The 24,467-nt window shown below is 59.9% G+C and overlaps 1 long non-coding RNA gene across 2 annotated transcripts in view; it reads right to left on the bottom strand.

The window, feature by feature from the left end:
- Nucleotides 1-24,467, bottom strand: part of LOC139826796 (uncharacterized) — a 215,858-nt gene that overhangs the window by 149,239 nt on the left and 42,152 nt on the right. Inside the window, exon 3 of one of the 2 annotated variants that reach the window (XR_011736932.1) lies at nucleotides 10,623-11,413. The exons of the other annotated variant lie outside the window; for it this stretch is intronic. This is a non-coding gene — a long non-coding RNA (uncharacterized lncRNA). Of the gene's footprint in view, nucleotides 1-10,622; nucleotides 11,414-24,467 lie in introns of those variants that run through there. 2 annotated transcript variants of the gene reach the window in all.

The raw sequence follows: 24,467 nt of genomic DNA, 5'->3' as shown, positions 1-24,467 counted from the left end.
AAATTCTGCCCCCCAAACCCCGATCCCTGAAACACTGCACCTCCAAACCCTGTACCCCCAAATCCTTCCCCAACACCCTGCACCCCCAAACCCTGCACCCCTAAGCCTGAACCCTAAATCCCTCACCCAAAACCCCTGCAGCCCCAAACCCTGCACCCCAAGATCCTGCTCCCCTAAATCTTGAACACCCAAACCTTGCACCCTCAAACCCTGCACCCCTAAATCCTGCAGCACCAAACCCTGCCCCCCAAATCCTGCACCCCTAAATTCATCCCTACCAAACTTTGCACCCCTAACTCCTGAAATCTCACACCCCCTAATGCTGCCCTCCCAAATCCTGAGCCCTGCACCCCCAAAGCCTGCATTCCCAAACGCAGCACCCCCGGTCCTGAACACCCAAACACTGCACCTCCAAATTAGGCAGCCCCAAACCCAGCACCCCAAAATCCTCCATTCACAAACTCTGCACGCCCCGAACCTGGACCCCCACATGTGCACCCCCAAAACCATGCTCCCCTGAAACGCTGCACTTCAAAACCCTGCACCCCCAAATCCTTCCCCCAAAACCCTGCCCCCCCAAACCCTACACCCCAAGGTCCTTCCCCCACCTCCTGGAACCCCAAACCCTGCACCCCAAAGAATTCCCTCCCAAACCTTGCACCTCCAAATCCTGCACCTCAAAGGCCTGGAAACCCAAGCCCTTCAACCCCATCCCTGCAACACCAAATCCTGTACCCCAAACCTAGCACCCCAGAATCCTGCACCCCAAATCCTGCCTACCAAACCTTTCACTGCAAACCCCTGCACCCCAAGATTGTGCTGCCCCAAACACTGAACCCCCAAATCCTGCAGCCCCAGATCCTTGCCTCCCAAAACTCTGCACCCCCAAATCCTGCACCCCAAATCTCTCACCCCCAAATCCTTCCCCCACCACCCTACACCCTCAGATCCTTCACCCCCATCCCCTGCACCCCAAACCTCCACACCTCCAAATCCTGAACCCTGACACCCCACCCCCCCTCTGCACACCCCCAAATCCTGTGCCCCAGTCCTGTGCACCCCACACTCTGCACCCCAAACGCTGCACTCTTAGACCTGACTTCTAAACCCTGCACCCCCAAATCGTGAAGCCCCAGATCCTTCCCTCCCATACTCTGCAGCCCCAAATCCTGAACCCCCAAATCCTGCACCCCTAATCCTCCACCCTCTTAACATTGCACCCCCAAAACCTGAGCCACCAAATCTTTCACCCCCAAAACCTCCCTCCTCCAAACCCTGCACTTCAAAATGCTGCACCCCCAAATCCTTCTCCCCAACACCCTGCACCCCCAGATCCTGACCCCAAAACCCTGCCCCCCAAATCCTGTACCCCAAAGCCCTGCACTCTCAAATCATACATGCCCAGAACGTGCACCCTAAACTGTGCACCCCAAAATCCTAAACCCCTTAACCCTGCACCCCCAAATCCTCCAGACCCATGTGCCGAACCCAGCACCCCAAAATCTACCCCCCCAAACCTACATCCTCAAATCTGGCACCCCCAGGTCCTGAACAGCCAAAATCTGCACCCCCAAGCCCATAACTCCCAAAACCTGCACCCCCAATTCTGCCTCCCCAGGATCTACAACCCAATCCGTGCTCCACTAAATCCTGCACCCACAAACCCTGGACCCCCAATCCCCTGTACCCCAAATCCTGCCCCCACAAGTTGCACCCTAAAAACCTGCACCCCAAATCCTGTCCTACCCACCCTTCACCCCAAACCCCTTTACCCCAAGATCCTGCTGCCCTAAACCCTGCACCCCCAAATCATCCCTCCCAGCCCTGCGCCCCAAACCCTGTCCCCCTAAGGCCTGACCCCGAAACCCTGCTCCCCAAAACCCTGCTACCCCAAACCTTGTACCCTCAGATCCTACACCCAATATCCTGCAATCCCAAACAATGCACCCCCATATTCTGATCCCTACAGCCTGCACCCCCAGCTCCTGCACCCCCAAAACCTGTACCCCTAAATCCTGCACCCTTCAACCCTGCAGCCCACAACGCTGCACCCCCAACCTCTGCAGCCCCAGTTCCTTAACGCGTGAAACCTGCGCCCCCAAGTCCTGCACCTCAAAACCTTACACCCGGAATCCTGCCCCCCAAACCGTGCACCCCAAAATCAAGGCCCCTCAAACTTGCACTCAAAAGTCCGCACCACAAAATCCTGCCCCCCCAGTTCCTAAAGACATGGAACCTGCACCCCCAAAGCCTCACCCTAAAGCCCTGCAGCCCCAAATCCGGCCCTACCAAACCCTTCAGCCCCGCACCCCACGATCCTCCTACCCTAAACCCCAAGAGCCTGCACCCATAAATCCTGGAGCCCCAGATCCTGCACCCGACACCCTGCACCCCAGAACTCTGCACCTCCAGATCTAAACCCTTCAACCCTGCACCCCAAATCCTCCCCAAAACACTCCACCCCCAACGCCTACAGCCCTGAATCCTGCCCCACAAACCATGCACCCCCAGATCTGTCCCCGAAACTCTGTGCCCCAACAGCATGCACGCTCAAATCCTCCAACCCACATCCTGACCCCCAAATCCCTCACCCCAAAATCCTGCACCCCAATACCCCAGACCACCAAATCTTGCACCTCCAAATCCTGCCCCCTTTAGACCTGCACTTCAAACCCTGCACCCCAATTCCTGCAACCAAACCCTGTACCCCAAATCCTGCAACCAGCCCTTGTACCCCTAAATCCCTGACCTCCACGTCCCGAATCTCCAAATGCAGCAACCCCAAAACCCTGCACCCCCAATCCCTGCACCCCCAAATCATTGTCCTTCAAATCCCACACCCAAAGCTCGTACACCCCAAGATCTTGCACCCCCACACACTGCACCCCAAATCCTGCACCCCCAAATCCTCCAGCCCCATGTCCCAAACCCCAAAACCCTGCACCCTCAAGTCTTGCACCCTAACTCTGCCTCCCCAAGACCTGCATCCCCAAACCCTGCACCACTAAACCCTGCACCCCCAAACCCTGTACCCCAAATCCTGACCCCCACAAGTTGCACCCTAAAAACCTGCACCCCAAATCCTGTCCTACCCAACCCTTCACACCAAACCCCTTCACCCCAAGATCCTGCTGCCCTAAACCCTGCACCCCAAAATCATCCCTCCCAACCCTGCCCCCCAAACCCTGTCCCCGTAAAGCCTGACCCCGAAACCCTGCTCCCCAAAACCCTGCTACCCCCAATCTTGCACCCCCCAACTCTGCACCCCCAGATCCTGCTGCTCCAAACCCTGCACCCCAAATCCTCCAGCCCCACGTACCGATCTCCCAAACCCTGCACCCCAGAACCCTGCACCCCACAACCCCTTCACCCCCAAATCCTGCACCCCCAGCCCTACCCAATAAAATTTCCACCCCCAAACCCTGCCCTACCAAGCCCTCAACCCCAAACCCCTGCACCCCAAGATCCTGCTCTCCTATACCCTGCACCCCCATATCCTCCTTCCCCAAACCCTGCATCCCAAAACACTGCACTCCAAACCACTGCACCCCTAAATCCTGCAACCCCAAATCCTGGCCCCCAAACCCGGCACCCCAAACTCCTGCACCCAAATATCCTACTGCCCTAAACCCTGAACCCCCAAATCCTGCACCCCTGGAACCTGCAACCCCAGACTCTGCAGCCACAAATCAGGCCCCGCAAAATCCTTGCACCCCCAAATCCTGCACCACCTAATCCTCCAACCCCCTAACACAACCCCCTAAACCCTTCTCCCCAGGGTCCATTGTGACACCCTGGGGATCCCCCTTGTCCCCAGGGCCCATTGTGACACCATGGGGGACCCCCTTCTCACTGAGGACCCATTGTGACACCATGGGGACCTCCCCTTGTCCTCAGGGCCCATTGTGACATCCTGGGGACTCCCCTTTGTCCCCAGGGCCCATTGTGGCACCATGGGGACCCCCTTTGTCCCCAGGGCCCATTGTGACAGGGTGGAGATCCCCCTTGTCCCCAGGCCTGTTGTGATGTCCCAGGACTCCCAATTGTCCCCAGGGCCCATTGTGACACCTTGGGGACCCCCCTTGTCCTAAGGGCCCATTGTGACATCCTGGGGACCCCCTTGTCCCCAGTGCCCATAGTGAAGTCCCAGGACCCCCTTTGTCCCCAGGGCCCATTGTGACATCCCAGGACCCCCCTTGTCACTGGGGACCCATTGTAACACTATGGGGACCCCCCTTGTCCCCAGAGCCCATTGTGACATCCTGGGGACCCCCTTTTTCCCCAGGACCCATTGTGGCACCGTTGGGACCCCCTTTGTCACTGGGGCCCATTGTGACGTCCTGGGGACCCCCTTTGTCCCCAGGGCCCATTGTGACGTCCCCGGATCCCCCATTGTCCCCAGAGCCCATTGTGACATCCTGGGAACCCCCATTGTCCACAGGGCCCATTGTGACATTCAGGGGACAGCCTTTGTCCCTAGGGCCCATTGTGACACCGTCGGGACCCCCATTGTCCCCAGGGCCCATTGTGACATCCCAGGACCCCCCATTGTCTCCAGGGCCCATTGTGACATACTGGGGAATCCCCTTTGTCCCCAGGGCCCATTGTGACGTCCCAGGACCCCCCGTCATCCCCAGGGCCCATTGTGTCATCCTGGGGACCTCCTTTGTACCCAGAGCTCATTGTGACATCCTGGGGAACCCTTTGTCCCCAGGGCCCATTGTGACGTCCCAGGACCCCCCTTTGTCCCCAGGGTCCATTGTGAAATCCTGGGGACCCCTCTTTGTCCCCACGGCCCACTGTGAGATCCTGGAGACCCCCTTGTCCCCAGGGCCCATTTTGAAACCGTGGGTATCCCCCTTGTCCCCAGGGCCCATTGTGACATCCTGAGGACCCCCTTTGTCCCCAGGGCCCATTGTGACACCGTGGGGACCCCCTTTGTCCCCAGGGCCCATTGTGACATCCCAGGACCCCCTTTGTCCCCAGCCCCATTGTGACATCCAAGGGACCCCCCTTTGTCCCTAGGGACCATTTTGTCATTCCAGGACCCCCCATTGTCCCCAGAGCCCATTGTGATATCCAGGGCACCATCCTTGATCCGCAGGGCCCATTGTGACGTCCCAGGACCCCCCTTTGTCCCCAGGGCCCATTGTGACATCCCAGGACCCCACTTTATACTGAAGGCCCATTGTGACATCCTGGGGACCCCCTTTGTCCCCAGGGCCCATTGTGACATTCAGGGGACAGCCTTTGTCCCAAGGGCCCATTGTGACACCGTCGGGACCCCTGTTGTCCCCAGAGCCCATTGTGACATCCTGGAAACCCCCTTTGTGCCCAGGGCACATTGTGACCTCCCAGGACCCCACTTTGTCCCCAGGGCCCATTGTGACATCCTCGGGACGCCCCTGGTCCCCAGAGCCCGTTGTGACATCCTGGGGACTCCCCTCTGTCCCCTGGGCCCATTGTGACACCGTGGGGACCCCCTTTGTCCCCAGGGCCCATTGTGACATTTAGGGACCTTCCAGTTGTGCCCAGGGCTCATTGTGACATCCCAAGACCCCCCATTGTCCCCAGGGCCCATTGTGACGTCCCAGGACCCCCCGTCATCCCCAGGGCCCATTGTGACATCCTGGGGACCCCCCTTGTCTCCAGGACCCACCGTGGCACCGTGGGGACCACCCTTGTCACTGGGACCCATTGTAACACTATGGGGATCCCCCCTTGTCCCCAGAGCCCATTGTGACATCCTGGGGACCCCCTTGTTCCCCATGGCCCACTGTGATGTCCCAGGACCCCCCCTTGTCCCCAGAGCCCATTGTGACATCCTGGGGATGCCCTTTTTCCCCAGGACCCATTGTGGCACCATTGGGACCCCCTTTGTCACTGGGGCCCATTGTGACTTCCCAGGACCTCACTTTGTCCCCAGGGCCCATTGTGACTTCTGGGGGATCCCCTTTGTCACCAGGGCCCATTGTGACGTCCCAGGACCCCCCTTTGTCCCCAGGGCCCATTGTGACGTCCCCGGACCCCCCATTGTCCCCAGACCCATTGTGACATCCTGGGGACCCCCTTTGTCCCCAGGGCCCATTGTGACATTCAGGGGACAGCCTTTGTCCCAAGGGCCCATTGTGACACCGTTGGAATCCCCGTTGTCCTCAGAGCCCATTGTGACATCCTGGGAACCCCCTTTGTGCCCAGGGCCCATTGTGACATTTCAGGACCCCACTTTGTCCCCAGGGCCCATTGTGACATCCTGGAGACGCCCTTTGTCCCCAGAGCCCGTTGTGACATCTAAGGACCCCCCAATTGTGCCCAGGGCTCATTGTGACATCCCAGGACCCCCCATTGTCCCCAGGGCCCATTGTGACGTCCCAGGCCCCCTCTTTGTCCCCAGGGCCTATTTTGACATCCTGGGGACCCCCCTTTGTCCCTAGGGCCCGTTGTGACATCCTGGGGACCTCGTTTGTCACTAGGGTCCATTGTGGCACCATGGGGATGCCCTTTGTCCCCAGGACCCATTGTGACATCCTGGGCACCCCCTTTGTCCCCAGGGCCTATTGTGACAGGGTGGGGACTCCCTTTGTCCCTAGGGCCCATTGTGACATCCTGGGGACCTCGTTTGTCCCTAGGGTCCATTGTGGCACCATGGGGACCCCCTTTGTCCCCAGGGCCCATTGTGACATCACAGGACCCCCTTTGTCCCCAGGACCCATTGTGACATCCTGGGCGCACCCTTTGTCCCCAGGGCCTATTGTGACAGTGTGGGGACTCCCTTTGTCCCCAGGGTCCATTGTGAAATTCTGGGGACCCCCTTTGTCCCCAGGGCCCATTGTGACATCCTGGGGACCCCACTTTGTTCCCAGGACCCATTGTGATGTCCACAATGGCCCCGTTGTCCCAAGGGGTCATTGTGACATCCTGGGGACCTCCTTTGTCCCCAGGGCCCATTGTGACGTCCCTGGACCCTCCATTTTTCCAAGAGCCCATTGTGACATCCTGGCGACCCTGCTTTTTCCTCAGGGCCCATTGTGGAACCATGGGGAGCCCCTCTGTCTCCAGGGCCCATTGTGACATTTAGGGGACTCATCTTTGTCCCCAGGGCCCATTGTGACATCCCAGGATCCCCCAATTGTCCCCAGGGCCCATTGTGACATCCTCGGGACCCCCCTTTGTCCCCAGGGCCCATTGTGACACCGTGGGTACCCTGCTTGTCCCCAGGGCTCATTGTGACATCCTGGGGACCCCCCGTTGTCCCAGGTCCCATTGTGACATCCCAGGACCCCCCTTTCTCCCCAGGGCCCGTTGTGACATCCTGGGGACCTCGTTTGTCACTAGGGTCCATTGTGGCACCATGAGGATGCCCTTTGTCCCCGGGACCCATTGTGACATCCTGGGGACCCCCTTTGTCCCCAGGGCCCATTTTGGCACCACAGGGACGCCCTTTGTCACTGGGGCCCATTGTGACATCCCAGGACACCCCTTGTCTCCAGGGCCCATTGTGATATTCAGGGAACTGCTATTTGTCCCCAGGGTCCATTGTGACATCCCAGGGCACCCCCTTGTCCCCAGGGCCCTTTGTGACATTCAGGGGACCCCTCTTTGTCCCCAGGGCCCGTTGTTGCATCCTGGGGTCCCCCCTTGTCCCCAGGGCCCATTTTGACATTCAGGAGAGCCCTCTTTGTCCCCAGGGCCTGTTGTGACATCCTGGGGACCCCCTTTGTCACTGGGGCCCATTGTGACATCCCAGGACCCCCCTTTGTCTGCAGGTCCCATTGTGACATTCAGGGGACCCCACTTTGTCCCCTGGGCCCACTGTGACGTCCTAGGACCTCCCTTTGTCCCCAGGGCCCATTGTGACATCTGGTGGACCCCCTTGTCCCCAGGGCCCATCGTGGAACCGTGGGGACCCTCCTTGTCACTAGGGCCCATTGTGACACCATGGGGACCACCCTTTTCTCCCCAGTGCCCATTGTGACATCCTGGGGACCCCACTTGTCCCCAGAGCCCATTATCACATCCTTGGGACCCCTGTGTCCCCAGGGCCCATTGTGACGTCCCAGGACCCCCCATTGTCCCCAGGGTGCATTGTGACACCGTGGGGACCCCCTCTTTCCCCAGAGCCCATTGTGACATCCTGGGGAGCCCCCTTTGTCCCCAGGGCCCATTGTGACATTTCTGGACCCCCCACTGTCTCCAGGGCCCATTGTGAACATCCTGGGGACCCCTCTTTGTCCCCAGGGCCCATTGTGACATCCTGGGCTGCCCCGTATGTCACCAGGGCCCATTTTGACACCGTGGGGACCCCCTGTTGTCCTCAGGGCCCATTGTGACATCCCAGGACCCCCAATTGTCCCCAGGGCCCATTGTGACACCATGGGGAACCCTCTTGTCACTGGGGATGCATTGTGACACAATGGGGACCCCACGTTTGTCTCAAGTGCCCATTGTGACATCCTGGGGACCCCCTTTATCCCCAGGACCCCTTGTGACGTCCCAGGACCCCATTTGTCCCCAGGGCCCATTGTGACATCCCAGGGCCCCACTTTGTCCCCAGGGCCCATTGTTACAGGGTGGGACCCCCCTTGTCCCCAGGGCCCATTGTGACATCCTGGTGACTCCCTTTGTCCCCAGGGCCCATTGTGGCACCATGGGGACCCCCTTTGTCCCCAGGGCCCATTGTGACATCCCAGGACCCCACTTTGCCTTAGAAGGTCACTGATCGGACTACTGGTACATCCTGACTCTGCTTTCTCAATAAACATTGAAGAACACCTGGGGTTTGTTTGCTCCAAGGGAAAACTTCCCTCCCACGGTTCCTGGTTCCCGGTCCTGTTTCCCGGTCCGGTTTGGCTTCGCTATCAGAACAGCTGCTGCCTCCACAGCCGCGCTCAAAGTCCCCGTTGTGACACCGGGATGGCGGGAGAAGGGGGGTGGCGGGGGCGGCAGCGGCGGCGATTGGGGGGGGGCAGTCGGGGCTGGGTGGACAAGCGGCGGCTGCTGCGGCTCCTCAGGCAGCGACAGCAGCAGCGATCGGGGGGACGTGGGGGGCGGACAAGCGGCGGCTGCTGCGGCTCCTCAGGCAGCGACAGCAGCAGCGATCGGGGGGACGTGGGGGGCGGACAAGCGGCGGCTGCTGCGGCTCCTCAGGCAGCGACAGCAGCAGCGATCGGGGGGACGTGGGGGGCGGACAAGCGGCGGCTGCTGCGGCTCCTCAGGCAGCGACAGCAGCAGCGATCGGGGGGACGTGGGGGGGCGGACAAGCGGCGGCTGCTGCGGCTCCTCAGGCAGCGACAGCAGCAGCGATCGGGGGGACGTGGGGGGGCGGACAAGCGGCGGCTGCTGCGGCTCCTCAGGCAGCGACAGCAGCAGCGATCGGGGGGACGTGGGGGGGCGGACAAGCGGCGGCTGCTGCGGCTCCTCAGGCAGCGACAGCAGCAGCGATCGGGGGGACGTGGGGGGGCGGACAAGCGGCGGCTGCTGCGGCTCCTCAGGCAGCGACAGCAGCAGCGATCGGGGGGACGTGGGGGGGCGGACAAGCGGCGGCTCCTGCGGCTCCTCAGGCAGCGACAGCAGCAGCGATCGGGGGGACGTGGGGGGGCGGACAAGCGGCGGCTCCTGCGGCTCCTCAGGCAGCGACAGCAGCAGCGATCGGGGGGACGTGGGGGGCGGACAAGCGGCGGCTCCTGCGGCTCCTCAGGCAGCGACAGCAGCAGCGATCGGGGGGACGTGGGGGGCGGACAAGCGGCGGCTCCTCCGGCCGCGGCCAGGACGTGGCTTCGCCGGCACCGGGGCCCGAGACCGCGCGCTGTGGGGCTGCGGGGCGGGTGTGGGGCCGGGGGGCTCCGGGGGTCCGAATAGTGACCTTCTAAGACAAAGTGGGGTCCTGGGATGTCACAATGGGCCCCAGTGACAAAGAGGGTCCCCATGGTGCCACAATGGGCCCTGGGAACAAAGAGGGGTCCCCTGAATGTCACAATGGTCCCTGGGGACAAGGGGGGTCCTACCCTGTAGTAATGGGCCCTGGGGACAAACTGGGGTCCTGGGATATCACAATGGGCCCTGGGGACAAACGGGGTGCCCAGGATGTCATAATGGGCCCAGGGGACAAAGAGGAGTCCCCAGGATGTGACATTAGGCCCTAGGGGAAAGAGGGGTCCCCAGGATGTCACAATGGCCTCTGGGGACTATGAGGGGTCCTGGGACGTCACAATGGGTCCTGGGGATAAAGGAGGTCCCCAGGATGTCACAATAGACCCTGGGGACAAGGGGGGTCTCCAGGATGTCACAATGGGCACCTGATACAAAGAGGGGGTCCCCATTGTGTCACAATGCATCCCCAGTGACAAGGGGGTTCCCCATGGTGTCACAATGGGCCTTGGGGACAATTGGGGGTCCTGGGATGTCACTATGGGCCCTGGGGACAAAGGGAGGTTGCCAGGATGTCACAATGGGCCCTGGGGACAATGAGGGGTTCTGGGACGGCACAATGGGCCCTGGGCACAACTGGGGGGTCCTTAGATGGGGGGTCCTTATGTGGGGGGTGATGGTTAAAGTGTAAGTATGGAGAAGCTTGGCAGATTGATTATACTACACTTCCACAAACACGTCAAGGTAAGCGTTATGTACTTACAATGGTGGAAGCAACCACTGGATGGTTGGAAACATCTGCCGTACCTCATGCTACAGCCCGAAATACCATCTTGGGCCTTGAGAAGCAAGTCCTTTGGTGGCCGGGTACGCCAGAAAGAATTGAATCAGACTATGGTACTCATTTCAAAAACAGTATTATAGACAATTGGGCCAAAGAACATGGTATTGAGTGGGTATATCATATTGCATATCATGCACCAGCCTCTGGGAAAACTGAAAGGTGCAATGGTTTGTTAAAAACTACACTAAAGGCACTTGGTGGTGGAGCCTTTAAAAACTGGGATTCACATTTAGCAAAAGCCACTTGGTTGGGCAACACCAGGGGATCAACCAATCGAGCCGGGCCTGCCCAATCAGAAATTCTATGGACTGTAGAAGGAGATAAAGTCCCTGTAGTACACATGAAAAATATGTTAGGAAAGGCAGTCTGGGTTCCTCCTGCCTCAGGCACAGGCAAACCTATTCGTGGGATTGTTTTTGCCCAGGGACCTGGCAGCACCTGGTGGGTGATGCTCAAGGATGGAGAAGTTCGGTGTGCACCTCAAGGGGATTTGATTTTAGGTGAAAATGTGCAATGCTGAACTGTATGATGTGAATTGCCGCACTAACAATGTTTAATAAGTGTCTTTCAGATCAAGACAATGGCGATGAAACCAGCGCTGGCTTCTTCGAGTGGCGCCCGACACCTTCTTGGAAGTTGGTGTCCTTAACCCACAAACAGGGGCCATGAGATGCACTTGGACCATTTTCCCTCCCTCGGAGACTGTGGTGACAAAATGAACTTAATGAACTTTTCAAAGGATGGTCCACTGATTAATTACTCCTGTGTATATATGTACATATGTATATATATATATATAGTAGTAGTGATTAATTAGATTGTATTGATAGATTGTATTGATAAGGTTTAAGTATTCAGTGAATGTCATATTATAAGGGGTGGAATGTCCTGGTTTTGTTAAAAAACAAGTTTCTCTTTTAGTGAATTTGCCTGTCAGCTCAAGCTTCATATTAGCTGCATTTTCCTGGAGAACCCAACACATGTTTTGGCAAACCCAGCAATGGAATGAAAACTTATTGATAAGCACGGATGCACATCTCGCGAGAGGGGCAACGAGAAACCGGTGACCAACTGTGTATAACATTCCGTTCACGTGAATGCTTCATATAAAAGTGGGAGATCACGAGGATCTCGGCCCTTTTCTCCTCATGGATGACATTAGGAGAGGACCTTGCTGGTCGTCCCTGTGAACGGAGGCCTAGTGAGAGACTGAATCCAGCTCCGGTTGGCTACAGAGTCTAATCCAGGACTTTGGATGCTGGCTCTGCAGTTGCTGAGACTTACAAGATTGGTTTTGTATATTTTGTATTATTTTCCCTGTTCTTATCAGTAGCATCAGTAAAACATCTTTAACTTTTCCAACTCTCTTCCCTCTGTGCTTCTTCCCCTCCCAATCGCCTGTGCTGAGTGGGAAGGGGGAGAGGGACAGGAAAAAGGGGGAATTGGGGGGGGAGAGGACGTTGACAACACATCTGGCAGGGTTTGATTGTCACCCCGCAATCCTAACCCTCGACAGGGACAAAGAGGGTCCTGGGATGTCACAATGGGCCCTGGGGACAAAGGGCGGTCCTCAGGATATCACAATGGGCCCTGGGGACAAAGGGTGGTCGCCAGGATATCACAATGGGCTCTGGTGACAATGGGGTCCCCAGGATGTCACAATGGGCCCTGGGGACAAGTTGGGGTCCCCTCAATTTCACAATGGGCCCTGGGGACAAAGAGGGCTCCCCAGCATATCACAATGGGCCCTGGGGACAATGGGGGGTCCTGGGACGTGACAATGGGCCCTGGGGACAAGGGGGGGTCCCCAGGATGTCACAATGGGCTCTGGGGACAAGGAGGGTCCCCAGGATGTCACAATGGGCGCTGGGGACAAAGAGAGTCCCCAGCATGTCACAATGGGCCCTGGGGACAAAGGGGGTCCCCACGGTATCAGAATGGGCCCTGGGGACAAAGGGGGGTCCCCTGAATGTCACAATGGGCCCTGGGGACAATGGGGGGTCCTGGGATGTCTCAATGAGCCCTGCGGACAAGGGTGGTACCCACGGTGTCACAATGGGCCCTGGGCACAAGGGGGGTCCCCATAGTGTCACAATGGGCCCTGGGGACAATGGGGGGTCCTGGGACGTCACAATGGGCCCTGGGGACAAGGGGGGGTCCCCAGGATGTCACAATGGGCCCTGGGGACAAAGAGGGGTCCCCTGAATGTCACAATGGGCCCTGGGGACAAGGGGGTGCAGTGGATGTCACAATGGGCCCTGGGGACAATGGGGGGTGTCCAGGATGTCAGAATGAGTCCTGAGGACAAGGGGGTTCCCCATGGTGTCACAATGGGTCCCCAGTGACAAGGAGGGGTCCCCATGGTGTCACAATAGGCCCTGGGGACAAAGTGGGGTCCAAGAATGTCACAATGGGCCCTGGGGACAAAAGGGGTTGCCATGGTGCCACAATGGGCCCTGGGGTCAAAGGGGGTCCCCATGGTGCTACAATGGGCCCTGGGGACAAAGGGGGGTCCTGTGATGTCACAATGGGCCCTGGGGACAAAGGGGGTGTCCCCATGGTGCCACAACGGGCCCTGCGAGCAAGGGGGTGGCCAGGATGTCACAATGGGTCCTGGGGAAAATGGGGGGTGCCCAGGATGTCACAATGGACCCTGAGGACAAGCGGGGGTCTCCATGGTGTCACAATGGGCCCCAGTGACAAAGGGGGTCCCCTGAATTTCACAATAGGTCCTGGGGACAATGGGGGGTCCTGGGACGTCACAATGGGCCCTGGGGACAAGGAGGGATCCCCAGGATGTCACAATGGGCCCTGGGGACAATGGGGGGTCCTGGGACGTCACAATGGGCCCTGGGGATAAGGGGGGGTCCCCAGGATGTCACAATGGGCCCTGGGGACAAAGAGGGGTTCCCTGAATGTCACAATGAGCTCTGGGGACAAGGGGGTGCAGAGGATGTCACAATGGGCCCTGGGGACAATGGGGGGTCCTGGGATGTCACAATGGGCCCTGGGGACAAGGAGGGATCCCCAGGATGTCACAATGGGCCCTGGGGACAATGGGGGGTCCTGGGACGTCACAATGGGCCCGGGGGACAAGGAGGGATTCCCAAAATGTCACAATGGGCCCTGGGGACAAAGTAAGGTCCTGGGATGTCACAATGGGCCCTGGGGACAAGGGGGGGTCCCCAGGATGTCACAATGGGCCTTGGGAACAAGGGGGTCCCCCAGATATCACAATGGGCCCTGGGGACAATGTAAGGTCCTGGGCTGTCACAATGGACCCTGAGGACAAGGGGGGTCCCCAGGATGTCACAATGAAGTCTTGGGACAAAGGGGTCCCCAGGATGTCACAATGGGCCCTGGAGACCAGGTGGGGTCCTGGGATGTCACAATGAGCCCCAGTGACAAAGGGGGTCCCTATGGTGCCACAATGGGCCCTGGGGACAAAGGGGGTCCCCTGGATGTCACAATGGGCTCTGGGGACAAGGAGGGTCCCCAGGATGTCACAATGGGCCCTGGGAACAAAGAGCATCCCCAGCATGTCACAATGGGCCCTGGGGACAAAGGGGGTCCCCACGGTATCAGAATGGGCCCTAGGGACAAGGGGGGTCCTCTGAATGTCACAATGGGCCCTGGGGACAATGGGGGGTCCTGGGACCTCACAATGGGCCCTGAGGACAATGGTGGGTCCCCTGAATGTCAAAATGGGCCCTGGGGACAAAGGGGGGTCCGCAGGATGTCACAATGGGCACTGGGGACAAAGGGGGGGTCCCCAGGATGTTACAATGGGCCCTAGGGACAATGTGGGGTCCTGGGATTTCACAATGGGCCCCAGTGACAAAGGGGGTCCCCTGAATGTCACAATGGGTCCTGGGGACAATGGGGGGTCCTGCGACGTCACAATGGGCCCTGGGGACAAGGAGGGATTCCCAAAATGTCACAATGGGCCCTGGGGACAAGGGGGTGTCCCCAGGATGTCACAATGGGCCCTGCGGACAAGGGTGGTACCCACGGTGTCACAATGGGCACTGGGCACAAGGAGGGGTCCCTATAGTGTCACAATGGGTCCTGGGGACAAGTGGGGTCCCCTGAAAGTCACAATGGGCCCTTGGGACAATGTGGGGTCCTGGGATCTCACAATGGGCCCCAATGACAAACGGGGGCCCCTGAATGTCACAATGGGCCCTGGGGACAATGGGGGGTCCTAGGACGTCACAATGGGCCCTGGGGACAAAGGGCGGTCCTCAGGATATCACAATGGGCCCTGGGGACAAAGGGTGGTCGCCAGGATATCACAATGGGCTCTGGTGACAATGGGGTCCCCAGGATGTCACAATGGGCCCTGGGGACAACAGGCGGTCCTGGCATGTCACAATGGGCCCTGGGGACAAAGAGTGTCCCCAGGATATCAGAATGAGCCCTGAGGACAAGTTGGGGTCCCCTGAATTTCACAATGGGCCCTGGGGACAAAGGGGGGTCCTGGGACGTCACAATGGGCCCTGGGGACAATGGGGGGTCGTGGGACGTCACAATGGGCCCTGGGGACAAGGGGGGGTCCCCAGGATGTCACAATGGGCCCTGGGGACAAAGAGGGGTCCCCTGAATGTCACAATGGGCCCTGGGGACAAGGGGGTGCAGTGAATGTCACAATGGGCCCTGGGGACAATGGGGGGTGTCCAGGATGTCAGAATGAGTCCTGAGGACAAGGCGAGGTCCCCATGGTGTCACAATGGTTCCCCAGTGACAAGGAGGGATCCCCATGGTGTCACAATAGGCCCTGGGGACAAAGTGGGGTCCAAGAATGTCACAATGGGCCCTGGGGACAAAAGGGGTTGCCATGGTGCCACAATGGGCCCTGGGGTCAAAGGGGGTCCCCATGGTGCTACAATGGGCCCTGGGGACAAAGGGGGGTCCTGGGATGTCACAATGGGCCCTGGGGACAAAGAGGGTGTCCCCATGGTGCCACAATGGGCCCTGGGAGCAAGGGGGTGGCCAGGATGTCACAATGGACCCTGAGGACAAGCAGGGGTCTCCATGGTGTCACAATGGGCCCCAGTGACAAAGGGGGTCCCCTGAATGTCACAATAGGTCCTGGGGACAATGGGGGGTCCTGGGACGTCACAATGGGCCCTGGGGACAAGGAGGGATCCCCAGGATGTCACAATGGGCCCTGGGGACAATGGGGGGTCCTGGGACGTCACAATGAGCCCTGGGGACAAGGGGGCGTCCCCAGGATGTCACAATGGGCCCTGGGGACAAAGAGGGGTCCCCTGAATGTCACAATGGGCCCTGGGGACAAGGGGGTGCCGAGGATGTCACAATGGGCCCTGGGGACAATGGAGGGTCCTGGGCTGTCACATTGGACCCTGAGGACAAGGGGGGTCCCCAGGATGTCACAATGAATTCTTGGGACAAAGGGGGTCCCCAGGATTTCAAAATGCGCCCGTGGGACCAGGGCGGGTCCTGGGATGTCACAATGGGCCCCAGTGACAAAGGGGGTCCCTATGGTGCCACAATGGGCCCTGGGGACAAATGGGCTCCCCTGGATGTCACAATGGGCTCTGGGGACAAGGAGGGTCCCCAGGATGTCACAATGGGCCCTGGGGACAAAGAGCGTCCCCAGCATGTCACAATGGGCCCTGGGGACAAAGGGGGTCCCCACCTTATCAGAATGGGCCCTGGGGACAAAGGGGGGTCCCCTGAATGTCACAATGGGCCCTGGGGACAGTGGGGGGTCCTGGGATGTCTCAATGAGCCCTGCAGACAAGGGTGGTACCCACGGTGTCACAATGGGCCCTGGGCACAAGGGGGGGTCCCCATAGTGTCACAATGGGCCCTGTGGACAATGGGGGGTCCTGGGACATCACAATGGGCCCTGGGGACAAGGGGGGGTCCCCAGGATGTCACAATGGGCCCTGGGGACAAAGAGGGGTCCCCTGAATGTCACAATGGGCCCTGGGGACAAGGGGGTGCAGTGGATGTCACAATGGGCCCTGGGGACAATGTGGGGTGTCCAGGATGTGAGAATGAGTCCTGAGGACAAGGGGGGTCCCCATAGTGTCATAATGGGTCCCCAGTGAGAAGGACGGATCCCCATGGTGTCACAATGTGGCCCAGTGACAAATGGGGGTCCCCTGAATGTCACAATAGGTCCTGGGGACAATGGGGGGTCCTGGGACGTCACAATGGGCCCTGGGGACAAGGAGGGATCTCCAGGATGTCACAATGGGCCCTGGGGACAAGGAGGGATCCCCAGGATGTCACAATGGGCCCTGGGGACAAAGAGGGGTCCCCTGAATGTCACAATGGGCCCTGGGGACAAGGGGGTGCAGAAGATGTCACAATGGGCCCTGGGGACAATGGGGGTCCTCGGACATCACTATGGGCCCTGAAGACAAGGAGGGATCCCCAGGATGTCACAATAGGCCCTGGGGACAATGGGGGGTCCTGGAATGTCACAATGGCCCCCAGTGACAAAGGGGTTCCCCATGGTGTCATAATGGGCCCTGGGGACGAAAGGGGTCCCCAGGATTTCACAATAGCACTGGGGACAAAGGGGGGTCATGGGATGTCACAATGGCCTCCAGTGACAAAGAGGGGCCTCATGGTGCCACAATGGGCCCTGGGGACAAAGGGGGTCCCCTGGATGTCACAATGGGCTCTGGGGACAAGGAGGGTCCCCAGGATGTCACAATGGGCCCTGGGGACAAAGGGGGGTCCCCTGAATGTCACAATGGGCCCTGGGGACAATGGGGGGTCCTGGGACGTCACAATGGGCCCTGGGGACAAGGGGGTGCAGAGGATGTCACAATGGGCCCTGGGGACAATGTCAGGTCCTGGGACGTCACAATGGGCTCTGGGGACAAGGGGGGGTCCCCAGGATGTCACAATGGGCCCTGGGGACAAAGAGGGGTCCCCTGAATGTCACAATGGGCCCTGGGGACAAGGGGGTGCAGTGGATGTCACAATGGGCCCTGGGGACAATGGGGGGTGTCCAGGATGTCAGAATGAGTCCTGAGGACAAGGGGGGGTCCCCATGGTGTCACAATGGGTCCCCAGTGACAAGGAGGGGTCCCCATGGTGTCACAATAGGCCCTGGGGACAAAGTGGGGTCCAAGAATGTCACAATGGGCCCTGGGGACAAAAGGGGTTGCCATGGTGCCACAATGGGCCCTGGGGTCAAAGGGGGTCCCCATGGTGCTACAATGGGCCCTGGGGACAAAGGGGGGTCCTGGGACGTCACAATGGGCCCTGGGGACAAGGAGGGATCCCCAGGATGTCACAATGGGCCCTGGGGACAAGGGGGTGCCGAGGATGTCACAATGGGCCCTGGGGACAAAGGGGGGGTCCCCATGGTGTCACAATGGGCCCAAGTGACAAGGAGGGTCCCCACGGTGCCACGATGGGTCCTGGGGACAAGGGCGTCCCCCAGATGTCACAACGGGCCCTGGGGACAATGGGGTTGCCCAGGATGTCACAATGGGCCCTGGGGACAATGGGAGTCTCCAAGGTGTCAGAACGAGCCCTGGGGTCAAAGTGGAATCCTGGAATGTCGCAATGGCCCCCAGTGACAAAGGGGTTCCCCATGGTGCCACAATGGGCCCTGGGGACAAAAGGGGTCCCCAGGATTTCACAATAGCACTGGGGACAAAGGGGGTCATGGGATGTCACAATGGGTCCTGGGGAAAATGGGGGGTGCCCAGGATGTCACAATGGACTCTGAGGACAAGCGGGGGTCTCCATGGTGTCACAATGGGCCCCAGTGACAAAGGGGGTCCCCTGAATGTCACAATAGGTCCTGGGGACAATGGGGGGTCCTGGGACGTCACAATGGGCTCTGGGGACAAGGAGGGATCCCCAGGATGTCACAATGGGCCCTGGGGACAATGGGGGTTCCTGGGACGTCACAATGGGCCCTGGGGACAAGGGGGGGTCCCCAGGATGTCACAATGGGCCCTGGGGACAAAGAGGGGTTCCCTGAATGTCACAATGAGCTCTGGGGACAAGGGGGTGCAGAGGATGTCACAATGGGCCCTGGGGACAATGGGGGGTCCTGGGACGTCACAATGGGCCCGGGGGACAAGGAGGGATTCCCAAAATGTCACAATGGGCCCTGGGGACAATGGGGGGTCCTGGGATGTCACAATGGGCCCTGGGGACAAGGGTGGGTCCCCAGGATGTCACAATGGGCCTTGGGAACAAGGGGGTCCCCCAGATATCACAATGGGCCCTGGGGACAATGTAAGGTCCTGGGCTGTCACAATGGACCCTGAGGACAAGGGGGGTCCCCAGGATGTCACAATGAAGTCTTGGGACAAAGGGGTCCCTATGGTGCCACAATGGGCCCTGGGGACAAAGGGGGACCCCTGGATGTCACAATGGGCTCTGGGGACAAGGAGGGTCCCCAGGATGTCACAATGGGCCCTGGGAACAAAGAGCATCCCCAGCATGTCACAATGGGCCCTGGGGACAAAGGGCGTCCCCACGGTGTCAGAATGGGCCCTGGGGACAAGTTGGGTCCCCTGAATGTCACAATGGGCCCTGGGGACAATGGGGGGTCCTGGGATGTCACAATGAGCCCTGCAGACAAGGGTGGTACCCACAGTGTCACAATAGGCCCTGGGCACAAGGGGGGGTCCCCATAGTGTCACAATTGACCCTGGGGACAAGGGGGTGCCGAGGATGTCACAATGGGCCCTGGGGACAATGGGGGGTCCTGGGACCTCACAATGGGCCCTGAGGACAATGGTGGGTCCCCTGAATGTCAAAATGGGCCCTGGGGACAAAGGGGGGTCCGCAGGATGTCACAATGGGCCCTGGGGACAATGTGGGGTCCTGGGATTTCACAATGGGCCCCAGTGACAAAGGGGGTCCCCTGAATGTCACAATGGGTCCTGGGGACAATGGGGGGTCCTGGGACGTCACAATGGGCCCTGGGGACAAGGAGGGATTCCCAAAATGTCACAATGGGCCCTGGGGACAAGGGGGTGTCCCCAGGATGTCACAATGGGCCCTGGGGACAAGGGTGGTACCCACGGTGTCACAATGGGCACTGGGCACAAGGAGGGGTCCCTATAGTGTCACAATGGGTCCTGGGGAAAAGTGGAGTCCCCTGAAAGTCACAATGGGCCCTTGGGACAATGTGGGGTCCTGGGATCTCACAATGGGCCCCAATGACAAACGGGGGCCCCTGAATGTCACAATGGGCCCTGGGGACAATGGGGGGTCCTGGGACGTCACAATGGGCCCTGGGGACAAAGGGCGGTCCTCAGGATATCACAATGGGCCCTGGGGACAAAGGGTGGTCACCAGGATATCACAATGGGCTCTGGTGACAATGGGGTCCCCAGGATGTCACAATGGGCCCTGGGGACAACAGGCGGTCCTGGGATGTCACAATGGGCCCTGGGGACAAAGAGTGTCCCCAGGATATCAGAATGGGCCCTGAGGACAAGTTGGGGTCCCCTGAATTTCACAATGGGCCCTGGGGACAAAGAGGGCTCCCCAGCATATCACAATGGGCCCTGGAGACAATGGGGGGTCCTGGGACGTCACAATGGGCCCTGGGGACAAGGAGGGATCCACAGGATGTCACAATGGGCCCTGGGGACAATGGGGGGTCCTGGGACGTCACAATGGGCCCTGGGGACAAGGGGGGGTCCCCAGGATGTCACAATGGGCCCTGGGGACAAAGAGGGGTCCCCTGAATGTCACAATGGGCCCTGGGGACAAGGGGGAGCAGTGGATGTCATAATGGGCCCTGGGGACAATGGGGGGCGTCCAGGATGTGAGAATGAGTCCTGAGGACAAGGCGGGGTCCCCATGGTGTCACAATGGGTCCCCAGTGACAAGGAGGGGTCCCCATGGTGTCACAATAGGCCCTGGGGACAAAGTGGGGTCAAAGAATGTCACAATGGGCCCTGGGGACAAAAGGGGTTGCCATAGTGCCACAATGGGCCCTGGGGTCAAAGGGGGTCCCCATGGTGCTACAATGGGCCCTGGGGACAAAGGGGGTGTCCCCATGGTGCCACAACGGGCCCTGGGAGCAAGGGGGTGGCCAGGATTTCACAATGGACCCTGAGGACAAGCGGGGGTCTCCATGGTGTCACAATGGGCCCCAGTGACAAAGGGGGTCCCCTGAATGTCACAATAGGTCCTGGGGACAATGGGGGGTCCTGGGACGTCACAATGGGCCCTGGGGACAAGGGGGGGTCCCCAGGATGTCACAATGGCCCCTGGGGACAAAGAGCCGTCCCCTGAATGTTACAATGGGCCCTGGGGACAAGGGGGTGCAGTGGATGTCACAATGGGCCCTGGGGACAATGTGGGGTGTCCAGGATGTGAGAATGAGTCCTGAGGACAAGGGGGGTCCCCATGGTGTCATAATGGGTCCCCAGTGACAAGGAGGGGTCCCCATGGTGTCACAATGGGCCCCAGTGACAAAGGGGGTCCCCTGAATGTCACAATAGGTCCTGGGGACAATGGGGGGTCCTGGGACGTCACAATGGGCCCTGGGGACAAGGAGGGATCTCCAGGATGTCACAATAAGCCCTGGGGACAAGGAGGGATCCCCAGGATGTCACAATGGGCCCTGGGGACAAAGAGGGGTCCCCTGAATGTCACAATGGGCCCTGGGGACAAGGGGGTGCAGAGGATGTCACAATGGGCCCTGGGGACAATGGGGGTCCTCGGACATCACCATGGGCCCTGAAGACAAGGAGGGATCCCCAGGATGTCACAAGGGGCCCTGGGGACAATGGGGGGTCCTGGAATGTCACAATGGCCCCCAGTGACAAAGGGGTTCCCCATGGTGTCATAATGGGCCCTGGGGACGAAAGGGGTCCCCAGGATTTCACAATAGCACTGGGGACAAAGGGGGTCATGGGATGTCACAATGGCCTCCGCTGACAAAGAGGGGCCTCATGGTGCCACAATGGGCCCTGGGGACAAAGGGGGTCCCCTGGATGTCACAATGGGCTCTGGGGACAAGGAGGGTCCCCAGGATGTCACAATGGGCCCTGGGGACAAAGAGCGTCCCCAGCATGTCACAATGGGCCCTGGGGACAAGGGGCGTCCCCACGGTATCAGAATGGGCCCTGGGGACAAAGGGGGGTCCCCTGAATGTCACAATGGGCCCTGGGGACAATGGGGGGTCCTGGGACGTCACAATGGGCCCTGGGGACAAGGGGGTGCAGAGGATGTCACAATGGGCCCTGGGGACAATGTCAGGTCCTGGGACGTCACAATGGGCCCTGGGGACAAGGGGGGGTCCCCAGGATGTCACAATGGGCCCTGGGGACAAAGAGGGGTCCCCTGAATGTCACAATGGGCCCTGGGGACAAGGGGGTGCATTGGATGTCACAATGGGCCCTGGGGACAATGGGGGGTGTCCAGGATGTCAGAATGAGTCCTGAGGACAAGGGGGGGTCCCCATGGTGTCACAATGGGTCCCCAGTGACAAGGAGGGGTCCCCATGGTGTCACAATAGGCCCTGGGGACAAAGTGGGGTCCAAGAATGTCACAATGGGCCCTGGGGACAAAAGGGGTTGCCATGGTGCCACAATGGGCCCTGGGGTCAAAGGGGGTCCCCATGGTGCTACAATGGGCCCTGGGGACAAAGGGGGGTCCTGGGACGTCACAATGGGCCCTGGGGACAAGGAGGGATCCCCAGGATGTCACAATGGGCCCTGGGGACAATGGTAGGTCCCCTGAATGTCACAATGGGCACTGGGGACAAAGGGGGGGTCCCCATGGTGTCACAATGGGCCCAAGTGACAAGGAGGGTCCCCACGGTGCCACGATGGGTCCTGGGGACAAGGGCGTCCCCCAGATGTCACAACGGGCCCTGGGGACAATGGGGTTGCCCAGGATGTCACAATGGGCCCTGGGGACAATGGGAGTCTCCAAGGTGTCAGAACGAGCCCTGGGGTCAAAGTGGAATCCTGGAATGTCACAATGGCCCCCAGTGACAAAGGGGTTCCCCATGGTGCCACAATGGGCCCTGGGGACAAAAGGGGTCCCCAGGATTTCACAATAGCACTGGGGACAAAGGGGGTCATGGGATGTCACAATGGGTCCTGGGGAAAATGGGGGGTGCCCAGGATGTCACAATGGACCCTGAGGACAAGCGGGGGACTCCATGGTGTCACAATGGGCCCCAGTGACAAAGGGGGTCCCCTGAATGTCACAATAGGTCCTGGGGACAATGGGGGGTCCTGGGACGTCACAATGGGCTCTGGGGACAAGGAGGGATCCCCAGGATGTCACAATGGGCCCTGGGGACAATGGGGGTTCCTGGGACGTCACAATGGGCCCTGGGGACAAGGGGGGGTCCCCAGGATGTCACAATGGGCCCTGGGGACAAAGAGGGGTTCCCTGAATGTCACAATGAGCTCTGGGGACAAGGGGGTGCAGAGGATGTCACAATGGGCCCTGGGGACAATGGGGGGTCCTGGGACGTCACAATGGGCCCGGGGGACAAGGAGGGATTCCCAAAATGTCACAATGGGCCCTGGGGACAATGGGGGGTCCTGGGATGTCACAATGGGCCCTGGGGACAAGGGTGGGTCCCCAGGATGTCACAATGGGCCTTGGGAACAAGGGGGTCCCCCAGATATCACAATGGGCCCTGGGGACAATGTAAGGTCCTGGGCTGTCACAAGGGACCCTGAGGACAAGGGGGGTCCCCAGGATGTCACAATGAAGTCTTGGGACAAAAGGGTCCCCAGGATGTTACAATGGGCCCTGGGGACAATGGGGGGTCCTGGGACGTCACAATGGGCCCTGGGGACAAGGGGGGGTCCCCAGGATGTCACAATGGGCCCTGGGGACAAAGAGGGGTCCCCTGAATGTTACAATGGGCCCTGGGGACAAGGGGGTGCAGTGGATGTCACAATGGGCCCTGGGGACAATGTGGGGTGTCCAGGATGTGAGAATGAGTCCTGAGGACAAGGGGGGTCCCCATGGTGTCATAATGGGTCCCCAGTGACAAGGAGGGGTCCCCATGTTGTCACAATGGGCCCCAGTGACAAAGGGGGTCCCCTGAATGTCACAATAGGTCCTGGGGAGAATGGGGGGTCCTGGGACGTCACAATGGGCCCTGGGGACAAGGAGGGATCTCCAGGATGTCACAATAAGCCCTGGGGACAAGGAGGGATCCCCAGGATGTCACAATGGGCCCTGGGGACAAAGAGGGGTCCCCTGAATGTCACAATGGGCCCTGGGGACAAGGGGGTGCAGAGGATGTCACAATGGGCCCTGGGGACAATGGGGGTCCTCAGACATCACCATGGGCCCTGAAGACAAGGAGGGATCCCCAGGATGTCACAATGGGCCCTGGGGACAATGGGGGGTCCTGGAATGTCACAATGGCCCCCAGTGACAAAGGGGTTCCCCATGGTGTCATAATGGGCCCTGGGGACGAAAGGGGTCCCCAGGATTTCACAATAGCACTGGGGACAAAGGGGGGTCATGGGATGTCACAATGGCCTCCGGTGACAAAGAGGGGTCTCATAGTGCCACAATGGGCCCTGGGGACAAAGGGGGTCCCCTGGATGTCACAATGGGCTCTGGGGACAAGGAGGGTCCCCAGGATGTCACAATGGGCCCTGGGGACAAAGAGCGTCCCCAGCATGTCACAATGGGCCCTGGGGACAAGGGGCGTCCCCACGGTATCAGAATGGGCCCTGGGGACAAAGGGGGGTCCCCTGAATGTCACAATGGGCCCTGGGGACAATGGGGGGTCCTGGGACGTCAC

Source organism: Patagioenas fasciata, unplaced genomic scaffold, assembly GCF_037038585.1.
Source record: "Patagioenas fasciata isolate bPatFas1 unplaced genomic scaffold, bPatFas1.hap1 Unplaced_2, whole genome shotgun sequence".
NCBI lineage: Eukaryota > Metazoa > Chordata > Aves > Columbiformes > Columbidae > Patagioenas > Patagioenas fasciata.
The sequence above is the reverse complement of the archived record's forward strand: the minus strand, read 5'-3'. Positions and strand labels throughout refer to the sequence as shown.